Genomic DNA, 12,590 nt, shown 5'->3' on the forward strand with positions numbered 1-12,590 from the left:
TGATATTTGATAGCATTTTTACAATTGGAAGAACTAGACGAACATATAGGAACTAGTTTCATGTCATTTCGAAGTCTCTATGTCCATTAGTCGGTTTTGACCGAAATCGGCTTATGGACTTAGAGACATTGAAATGACATGAAACTAGTTCCTATGTGTTCGTCTAGTTCTCCTGGTTGTAAAAATACTATCAAACATCAATTTAATCTAATATATTAAAAGCAGTGATTTTTTAAATATAAATATATTTTAAAAATTTTATTTATGTTAAAAAATTATTGATCTCAATATATTTGGTCAAATTGATATAATCATAAGAACTAGAAGAACTCATAAGATATGATTTCACTTCATTCCGAATTCTCTAGGTCCATCAACCGATTTTGGTCGAATAAACCTACAATAATTTTATTTAGGTTTATTCGGTCATAGTTTAAAAAAAATCACTGCTCTCAATATATTGCATCAAATTAATATTTGATAGTATTTTTATAATCAGGAGACTAGACAAACACATAGAAACTGGTTTCATGTCATTTTAAGGTCTCTAGATCTATCAGCCGATTTTGGTCGAGACCTTGAAATGACATGAAATCAGTTTCTATATGTTCGTCTAGTTCTCCTGATTATAAAATACTATCAAATATTAATTTGATACAATATATTGAAAGTAGTGATTTTTTTAATATGAATATATCTGAAAAACTAATTTATATTAAAAAAAAATATTGCTCTTAATATATTTGGTCAAATTGACATTTGATAAGATTTTTATAATTAGATGAACTACACGAATATATAAAAATTGATTTCGTATCATTTTAAAAGCTATAGGTCTATTAATCGATTTTGATTGAACTGATTGATTTTTCAAATAAAATAAAATCAACTCAATTGATTTAAGAATGATGGTAAAATGAAAAGTAAATATGTAATTTGATAATTTTAAAATGATGAGTGTGATTTAAATATTTTAAAGATTTGTTTACTAAATTCAGTAGAAAGAAATTGATTAAGTGAGCAACCAGAAAACGGACGAAAACGGCCTGTGGCGTAGCGGTCGGCGGCTGCCACAGCCACGATGCTGTGTCGCCGTCCAGCCTCCTGCCACGGCGTCGCTGTGGCCGAAGCTGCCGACCAACGGCACGGAGATGTTTTAATTGTCTTGTCGGATTCATCGGTTTTCTAGCGTATCCATGAGGATTAAGGGTTACAGATCCCGTGAACAAGGGCACTGTTGTTGCCAATGGCTTGGAGAATAAATGAGCCATGCCTATTTTCGCTACCTTCATCATTGTGCCTCCCCTCCTCTTCTCCATGTGGGACCGACCGCATCTAGTGCATTGCCGACAGTGCGTGCCCGGGGTATTAAAAAACATTAAAAAAACTGATATATTCGCTGCCTTATCCGATGTTTTTTTTTAAAAAAAACTTATTATTATTTATTATTATTATGATGATCTACGCGTCTATTTATCTCTTTTTCATCGTTGTAGATGTTAGGGTTGAATTGGTACTTAAATATTAAATACTAAATTTATATTATGGATAAGAGTTTGAGTCTCTCTCAAGAATTTTATCATTCTTTATTTCATTCACCATGACACCAACGATGATAAAGAATATTTGACAAGCGCAGTATTACATTTTGTATCATTATCACAAGGTGTAAAAATGCAAAAATATCTTTTATTTTGTTTTATCATAAAAAATATCAAATATATAGTAAAAGGATGATTATATTCTTCTTGAATATCTCTCAAAATTTATATTACGTGAAGAAGATAAATTATAAAACTAACTTATAGTTAACTGTCGAATTGATAATAAAATAATAAATATTTAAAAAAAAAAAATAAATCCGCTCTGTTTTTTAACATGATACGGTAAATAGGTTACAATGGTCATTCTTTATTACTGATATTGGCATTTAACACCGTGATATTTACAATAACAAATTATCAACCAATTTATTTTACTTTATATCATTCTTAAAGCTAAATCAAACTAGCTTGAATCTTCGATAATTTACTAAATCAAATTTTATATTTATCAAAATACGTATCTAATTGTTATTGCATCTCTCCTTCATTAGTCCGTCAATTGTCGATTCAATGACCATGATTTTAAATATTTTTTCGATCTTCTCGATATGATACAGTGATTAAAATATGAGATGTTATCATATAAAATCTTAAGATCAAAATTTAACGTCTTCGAACATATCTTCCTCCATGTCTTAATCATCTAGTAGTCATTTATGATTTATCTTATCCGTGTTGACCTAGAGACGAATTAACGAAGATACTGAAAGCGAATGAATTAACTTTTTACCGCATGATTTTAAATATTTTTTAGTATCCATAGCCATAAATGAATTTTAATTAAAACTCACTTATAACCTTATCGTGTTCAAAATTTTAACGTCATAACATGATCTAAAATAGGAGTCCTAGGAATCTTCTAGTGATGTTAGTGAGTGAGTGAGGATGATAGGATTAGATCATCTAATGAGTTTATGACAAAATATTTCAAAGTTGTGCTAATTTTAAACATCTACAATTCTCTATTTAAATTGTAAAATTTATGTCTAAGGACATATTTATATTTAGAAGGATACAAGAATATAATGAAGTTTTTCTAAGGTGCCTCCTAGATGCAGTGGTGGAGGCAAGGGAGGCGGGGTGTACAGAAGCACCCTTGCTCCTGAAAATTCCTTTTATATCTATGAAAAAAATATTTAAAAGGAAAAAGTATAGTTGCAATTTTTGTAACTTGTTGGGTATTTTTGCAAAAAATGCAATTAAAAGAAAGGATCATAGCCAACCCTTTCTTCCCCTGCTCACGCCATTTCACCTCTTTCTCTCTATATTCATCAAATCCTAACTCAGGATATATTTAGTTCAAATTATCATATATAATCTTAGTTATATAATTATCAGGTAATCTCATAATTAAGATTATAAAGAATAAAATATAATCAAATATTGTTTGATTCAACCCAGATAATGTAACAAAAACTTATTTATTTGAAGATTTTAATAAATAACCTAATTTAATATTTTACCGTATTACCCTCAGTTACAAAATCAACCCTATATTATTATTATTATTATTATTATTATTTAAACTCTATGATTTCTTTTTTAATATACATTTTTACTTTTTTTTTTTCACATTTTTGTTTATTTTTTATGTTTTTTTTATTTTTTTGGTTTTTTACATTTATGTTTTTTTTTATTTTATCACTTTTTTATTTTTAATTTTTTAATTTATTTTTATGTTTTTTATTTTTTAAATGTTTTTATTTTTTATGGTTTTTCTATTTTTTTACCTTTTTTTATTTTTTATTTTTTATGTTTTTTAATTTTTATTTGTTTATTTTAACATTTTTTTAATTTTTTTAAAACATTTTTATTATTTTTGTTTATGTTTTTATCTTATCGATAGATATTTTTGGTAAAAAAAAATTTGTTAACTGTAGAATTAAGAAAAATTTCAGTTTTCTAAGATTTCCGATACCAAGTTGCATGACCTTTTTCTGACGCATTGAACATGAAATATTACTAAAAAAATTATCTAAATTAAATACAATTTTCATAATCTTAAATAGATAATCAAAATAAAAAATAATCCTATATCAAATGCACCTAAATGTCTTATAAATCCTACCTTCTCTCACCCTCCAACTCTTCATTATCATTGTCACCGACCACGCAACTGCAGCGGCCGCAGGCGGCTAAGCCGCCGCCCTTGGCGTCTCTGCAGCTGTCGTTGCACGATGTCGATCGACGTCGCTACTCCATCATCTCTATAGATCTACTCTACTGCTATTGCTTTGCCACCACTTGTTTGTCGGTGCCAAGAGTCGCTGTTGTTGCATCGTGAGTGCTCCACAGCGAGTCAGCAAAGGCCTTCAATTTGATGTGGAGTTTTCTCGCTTATCTCCCTGAACTATCTTGTTCATGATTAAATATACACATTGATAATATTTATATAAAATGAGTTTGATTGCTTGATTGTGAAGTAGGAATTGGATTAAGGTTATCCTACATGCATTGGATTACTGCTATAAATTAATTTTAGCACATGATGCTAATAAACAAGTAATGTATTTAATTGAGAATTGAATTAGACGGAAAAGATTAGGGATAAATCGTTTAAAGTTTAATTCCTGCCATTGATTTGTTTGTGATTTTAGTTAAGAAATTTAGACTGGGTTTGGACTTTGTAATCCAACTCATCAAGAACCAATTCATTATTCATGAGTTCAGGTTTTTGGAAACCTAGCCTTCCTCTCTCCCTTCTCCTTTCTATGCCGCCGCCCACCAAAGTCAAGGAAGAAGTTTTTCTTCCTCAAGCTTTTGCTTTTTCTTCTCTTGGATCACATCACCTCCACTCTTAGCTAGTACTAATCAAAGGTACCCCCAGGGGCTGGATCAGTTGGTAAGTTGGTGGTATGTTTGCAGCATGGAGCGACGGTTCGAGTGTCGCCAGTTGCAATGTGGGATAATATCCCCGTCTGCTGGCTTAAAGCCTCGAACAACCATCAACTTGCCAACCCAGCATTCATCCTGATTTACCTTCCTCCTACAATACCATGGGGCAGGTGTAGGGGGCCGTTGGGCGGCGGAACCCGCCTTTTTTTTTTTTTGCAGCATAGTACTAATCAAAGGTGAATCTTGTTGCTCATCGGAATTGTTTTGAAGAACTCGGCATGGATAGAAATAAAGGCGAGGTTCATAGACTTAGCTAAAGTTGATGCCCTGCTATAAATTGATTTTAACTAGAAGCCTTGATTTATTACGTCAAAAAAAAAAAAAAAAAAATGTGGAACCGCCACATCAGCGGCCCCCCTAGAGCCGGTCCCACGGATATGGAGGGAGGTAAATGCAGGTACACAGGTGGAAAGTGCATAGCGGAGACGTTAACCCCAGGCAGTGACACCCCGGGGATCGACCCCTGGACCTTTCAGCCACAGAACCATGCACTCCCCATCTGTGCTACGCCCTGGGGACTTGATTTATTACGTCAAAGCCAAGGTCAACATGGGTAGAGGTGAAATTAGGTGATATACTTTTGATGTATACTTGTTAATGTGTTAACAACCCGATGTTTATACAAATATTACTTGGTTGATAGCATATGTGATAGTTGTATATACGTGATATATGTCAAGTGTATTTACCACTACTGTTAAGAATGACATGTTGTGCCAAAACTAAGGTTGCTCTTATCTAAAGTGGATATTAACACACTTGGAGAAAACCTATCATCTTCCGAATTCATAAGTAAGGGCTCTTGGATTCGATAAATAAATGGAAATTTTATTATATGTAAATTGTTTACATAGTAAAGTCATCTCTCTTATATATTCTCATTTTTTTTTGTATTTCTATGTTAATCATTGAATTATAACGTCTTTGAATTTGCGTTCATTAATGGACTTGAACAAACTGACTAGGGCGAACTTCTTGAACTGGTTTCGAAACATGAGAATTGTTCTCAAGGCCGAGGAACTAGTATATGTCCTTGAAAAGGTATTTCCCATAAATATAACAGATGATGAAACACCAAACCAGATATTGGCCTTTGAAAAACAAATGACTGATTTTGAGCTTATAAGTTGCATCATGCTGACCTCGATATCTCCTAAACTACAAAAACAACATGAGCATATGGATGCTTATGCAATTGTTTTTCATCTGCGTGAGCTATTTGATGAGCAAGCTAGATCTGAACGGTTTAAGGTCACCGAGCTACTCATTTGCTATAAGATATAGGAGGGTTCATCTATGGTACAATTTTTACTAAAGATGAATGACTATATTGAGCGTTTGAGATTACTTGGATTTACATTGGATCATGAATTAAACATTGACTTAATTCTGCATAATTTACCCACTAGTTATTCATAGTTTGTGATAAACTACCGGATGAACCACATTGAATCCACAATTCCAGAGTTGATCAACATGTTCAAAGATGTAGAACCTTTTATAAAGAAAGAGCAAAAGACATTGATGTTGGTAGAATCCTCAAAAATAGGTTCTAAGTGGAAGCTAAAGCATCAGACCACTGGGAAGAAGAAAAAGGTCAAGACAGTAGAACCGACAACAAAGGGCCCGTGCCATCATTGTGACAAGATGGGACACTAGCGAAGAAATTGCAAGATTTATCTTGAGTTCATAAAGAAGAAGAAGACATCTAATGCATATGCTTTAGGTATTTTTGTTATTGATTGTTATGCTATTTCCTCCGACACTTGAATATTAGATATCGGGTGTGGCTCACATATATATTGTGATATACAGGGGATAAGGAATAATAGAAGACTTGTCAAGGGAGAAATAAATCTGTCAGTTGACAATAGAGCAAAGGTTGCAACTATCATCATCAGAACATATTTGTTGAAGCTTCCTAGTAGACTTGTCTTAGAATTGGATAATTATTATTTCGTTCCTACATTAATAAAGAACATTGTTTCTATTTCTTGTTTAAATAGAAAAAGTTTCCATTTGACTTTTAGTAACAATTATTGTTATGTAACTTTGAATAATGTTCTTTACGAAAACTTTATGCAATAACATCTACATATTAAATATATCCGACGACGTATTTAATATTAAAATGAGCAACAAACGTGCTCGAAAAGATGATCAAATAATATCCTACTCGTGACATTGTCACCTTGGCCATATAAACAAGAAACGCATGTCTGAATTATAAAGACTTATAATTCTGGAATCATTTGAATTAGATTCATTTGATACATGTGATTCATGTTTAAAAAGTAAGATGACAAAATTACTTTTTACTGGAAAGGGTGAACTAGTCAAAGAGTTACTGGGTCTCATACATACTACTGCATTACATTTATTGATGATCATTCACAATTTAGTTATTTGTATCTTATGAAATACAAGTTTGAACCCTTTGAAAAGTTCAAAGAATTCATAAATGAAGTAGAGAAACAACTTTGTAAAAATATTAATATAATTCAATTTGATCAAGGTGGTGAATACTTAAATCAAGAGTTTCAAGATCTATGGGACAATAGAATATTGTCTCAATGGACTCCACCTTATATGCCACAATATAATAATGTATCTGAAAGGCGAAATTGAACTTTATTGGACAAGGTTAGGTCAATGATGAATCATGCAAGTCTTTCTAAATCCTTTTAGTTATGCACTCAAGACAGTTGTTTACTTGCTAAATAGAGTCTTGATATGAAATATGGGCTAGTAAAAAACCTCATCTATCTCATTTGAAGATATGAGGTTGTCCGACTTATGTGAAGAGGACTATGTCAGACAAGATAGATGTTAAGTTTGATAAATATCTATTTGCTGGTTACCCTAAGAAAACAAAGGGTTACCAATTAAATGATCTCTTGGAATAAAAAGTGTTTGTTTTAAGGCATGCGACATTCCTAGAGAAAAAGTTTCTCTTACAGGAAGCAAGTAAGAGTATGGTTGAACTTGATGAAGTTCAAAAGACTCCAATAGACACTGAAGAGATGTCTGATCAAGAATCAGAACCGATTACTCATAATAATGAATCATCGGTTGAACCTATGGTAACACAACTTCCTCATAAATCTCATAGGATACGTAATATTCCAGAAAGATATGGATCTCTCATAAGTGAATCGAATGACGTGTTTGTCACGCCCCAGAGGAGTCTTGCCAGACAAAAATCAGGCAGCATCTCCCCTGTACCGGTGACAATATGAAGCAATATACATACACACAAAAAACATATTAACATATTCATCCACCTACACGTCTGGAACATATATAAAATAGAAACAACATAACCACACAGTTAATATACGCAGCCTATCCGGCTGGACATAAATGAATAAAACAACCACGCAGTTAATATTTAGCCCACACGGCTGTATTAAAAAACACAATGGAAAAAAATGAAGAGAAAACCCACAATCGACAACTAAAGTTTACTAGCCAATTAGGCTTACACCACCACAAGATCACGAAAGCAAAATACCACGAATCAAACTCCAAACACAGACCAATTCATACAATACTAAAATCGCTGTATACTAAAAATACAAGTAAAGCGGAAATAAAATCGATATAACGTAGGACCCAGGACTGGCAGCCGACATCTCTCCAAGCATCCATGAATCATCTATTGCTACCTGGCGAAAGAAAACTAGTTTGCGAGGTGGTGAGTACAGGGACTCAGCGGGTAAGGAAAGATAGTGCATGAACAAAATAAACAAATAGAGAATGCCAAAAGGAATACAACCTCATAAGGGAAGTAGAAGATACAAAATAAAACCATAATCAATGCTCATACCTGAAACCATATCCTAGGCTAGGTAATAGAAGGTCGGGAGTAGAACTAATCTTCTACAGTATTGCTCATAACTACAAAGGTAATGTGTAAGGTATATAAACATTTCCAATAAATAAACCAAGGTCTGAATGCCTACAATGAATGTATATCTCAACATACTCAAGCATAGCAGCATATGTGAGCAGCAACAGTAAGTAAGCAATAACAACATATGTAAACAGCAGCAGCCAAAGCAAGTATAACAACAGCGTATGCACGGATGGTCACCCCTCTGCACCATGACCCCTGTATGGTCGAGAGACCGGGTCAGTGACAGACTGTACACCACTCCAGCTACCACTCTCTCGAGTGGCCGAAGGGACAGTTGCATAGTAGTTAAATAGCCACATCTGCGACGGGACCCCCTACTGCTCGTAACTCCAGCTATTACTACTTATGAGTGACCGAGTGGAAGCACGATAAGACAAGCGACATCAACTCCAGCTACCACTCTCTCGAGTGGCTGAGGATGCGGCCCTGGTCAATGACTCTCTCGACCGCAAGGGAGAATTGGTCCTTGACATGCATGCCATGATATGATGCGCCAAATGTAACAGTCATCATACAATTATAAGCAGAAATTAGGTATGCTACATGAAGTCAGCATGCTTAATACGGTACATAAACAAACAGCAGTCATCATACCAATATAGGTAAAAATTAGGTATGCTACATGAAGCTAACATGCTTAATATAGTACATAAATAAACAACAGTCAAAACATACAAACATGATATCTAGTATCTGCTACTTATCATGGACAACAACAAGAGACTGTATAGATATGAAAACGAATATCTCAAAAATCACGTGGAAGTATCAAGCACAGGAAAAATAATAGTGGAGTCAAGGTAAAACAGTCCTTATCTAAAATAGTTCATGCACTAAGTTCAAAGAACTACAGAATCAAGGTAAGAAGTACCCATCTTTACTGGCACCATTTATGGACTGAAGAAAATATCTAGGAGTTGAAATATCCATTTTGATGAAGTAATCAAAGAGTTTGATTTCTCACAAAATTTTGACGAACCTTGTGTATACCAAAAGGTTAGTGGGAGTGTAGTCGTATTCCTAATATTATATATTGATAACATATTACTCATAGAAAATGACTTGCCAATTCTAGAGTCAGTTAAAGTTTGGTTATCTAAGATGTTCTACATAAAAGATATGAGAGAAATAACTTACATTCTCGGGATGAAGATCTATAAATATAGATCGAAGAGGTTGCTTGGCCATTCAAAGTCTACATATATAAACAGAGTGCTAAAATGGTTTAGCATGTCTGAATCTAAGAAAGGTTTCATACCCATAAGACATAGACTTCACCTTTCAAAATCTATGTGCCTATGCACAGAAGATAAGAGGATTTACATGAATAAGATTCTCTATGCATTTGTGATAGGATCTATCATGAATGTTATATTATGTACAAGGCTTGATGTATCATATACTTTGAGTGTCATGAGAAGATACTAATCAGATATAGGAATGGATCATTGGATGGCTGTGAAGATAATCCTTAAGTAGTTAAGAAGAATTAAGAATATGTTCTTGGTATATATGGATGGTGATATGGTAATACACGAGTATATGGATGCCAACTTTCAGACAAATAAGGATGACTCTAAGTCCCAACCTGGATACATATTACACTAAATAGAGGTATAGTTAGCTGGAAAAGTTCTAAGCAAGACATCGTAGCAGATTCTACTTGTGAGGCAACATACATTGCAGCTTCAGAAGTAGCAAAGGAAGTGATTTGCATCAAGAAGTTCATCACTGAACTAGTAGTGGTTCCGATCATTGTTGAAGCATTACCAGTTTACTACGACAACACTAGTACCATTGTGCAAGCAAAGGAACCTAGATCTCACCAGCAATCTAAACATGTGCTTCGTCGTAATCATTTGATCAGGGAGATCTTTAGTAGAAAAGAAATACAACTTGAGAAAATTTCCATCGAAAGGAACCTAACGGATCCTTTAACAAAGGCTCTACTACAAAGCAAGTATGAGAGTCACGTTCAGACTTATACTATAGGGTGTCATGGTGATTGACATTAGGCCAAGTGGGAGTATAATATATTTGAGGGGTGTCCTAAAATAATTGTCTTATGGTTTGTACTATTTATTTCGATAAATATAGATTCACTATTTGAGTGTACTTTACTTATGTTTTTGAATGATTTTAAACTCATTTGCTCAATATATGATTCATAACATGAGAGTACTTGTGATTGCATCATAATCGGTGAAAGTCTCTACATGTGTAATTATGAAAGTATTGAAACATTCCTTAGTCAATGAATTGATGTATTTGAACATCATTGATTCTATTAGACTAGCGCGAGTTATACTCCTTGGTCTAACTAAGTAGTTATTACTCACTAGCAGGAGACATTGAGAGTTAAATATGGATGCTAATTATGGTAACTAGTTCATTGGAGTGACCTACTATAAGACTTTATATGATTCTCTACATATATGAATATGTCTGTGAAGTATTTACTACAACTCGAGTACAAGTTTCCTTGGACTTGAGGTATTCAAGTCACCTTGGCCATGAAGGCTTATACTTTGATACCTTAAGCGAAATATCTTCTTAGAGATGTGAATCCGAGATAATTGGGTATAAGTTAAAGCCCCTGAAGGTGTTTGGATAACCCATAGAGGATTCATGGCTTCTTGCGAGGAGACGTATACCCTATGACCACTTGTTAGGATTATTACTCAAAATCTTTGTAAAGTATCACATGTTAAGAGTACGAGACTCTTAGACACATATAGGAGTAATTTGAATCCACAGGATGAGAAAGTATTACTTGGGCTATGTGTGACGTAGTTAATCTAGTGAGGACAGACACATAGACTATATCTTGAAACAAGTGTGTATAAGACGAGTGAAAGGAACAATATATGACTCACTATAGCTACTGAAGGGTTCAAAACTAGTTCTTGAATCAATTGTGATTTTTTCGTTAATTGAGGATCATGATGTACTACTAGGTGTTGTAAGGAACTAGATGCACTAAACATGCAAACGCGCAGCAGAAAATACTAGTTCCTCCAGAAGATCCATGCGAAGGGAAACAAAAACTTATACTAAGTTAGATCTAAAATATGATGGAGTATACCTTTGTTGCGTGCTCACGGACTCTCGACAGCTCAGATCTCAGCACGAACACACGCTCGCGCCTCTATGGTATCCACACGAACAAGGGTTCATTTGTCTCACAAACTCACTAAGTGGAGATGCCTACCACCTAAGGTTGTGCTAGAAACCTTAGAAAGAGGATTCGGCCAAGAGGGGAAGAGAGGGAGGAGATGATGAAGAAGTTATGAAAAATGAGAAGAAAAATGGCTTAAGTATTTTCATCTAATGAATACTTAATGATCATTAATTCCATTAATGAGCCTTAATGCTCATTCACTCTCTATTAAGGGTCACATTTGAAAACTCCTCATTTTCAAAACTCCTCATTTTCAAATCAATTTTGAAAATTGAATTGAATGAAATGATTCATTGAATTCAAAATTCAATGAATGCCTCCATTAAGTCTCACTTGAGTCTAACTCAAGTCTAATCCACTTGAGTCTAACTCAAGTATAATTCAATTGAGTCTTACTCTATTAATCCTTATACAATTTAAATTCAATGAATCATTATTTCATTAATTTGAATTGACTTTCTCTAGTCTAGTTTGAATTGGACTTAATCCAATAATTAGATTCAATTGAGTCTAACTCAATAAGTCCAATTCGGATTAGACTTAATTCAATTATTCATCATATGAATATATCTCCAAATCTACTTGTTCTTTGTGTGTGATCCAATAGGTTCTCGTAACGTTGGCAATGTATCCAAATCAACATTTAGATACATAAGTAATGAGTGACATCTAGCAAGGCATCATTGCTACCCAAGTGACGAGAAGGTCAAGATCCGACCTAACCTGTCCGTGGCTATTATCTTGTATGACTTGGTCCCTCTATCCTTGATATCTAGGTTGATCAATGAGGCATAGACCGTGTCATCCTCTTATCAACCTTTGTGTTTCTTGATCTCTATGTAGACACACTCAATCAAATAAGCTCAATATCTCATATTGACTCATTTGCGCATGACCATGCTTTCTTGTGTCCTACTAATCAAGGGGCCCACAGATATCACTTCCATCATATGGAAGGGATAGATCTCATCTGCATCACTCACATCCCTCC

Source organism: Zingiber officinale, chromosome 8A, assembly GCF_018446385.1.
Source record: "Zingiber officinale cultivar Zhangliang chromosome 8A, Zo_v1.1, whole genome shotgun sequence".
NCBI lineage: Eukaryota > Viridiplantae > Streptophyta > Magnoliopsida > Zingiberales > Zingiberaceae > Zingiber > Zingiber officinale.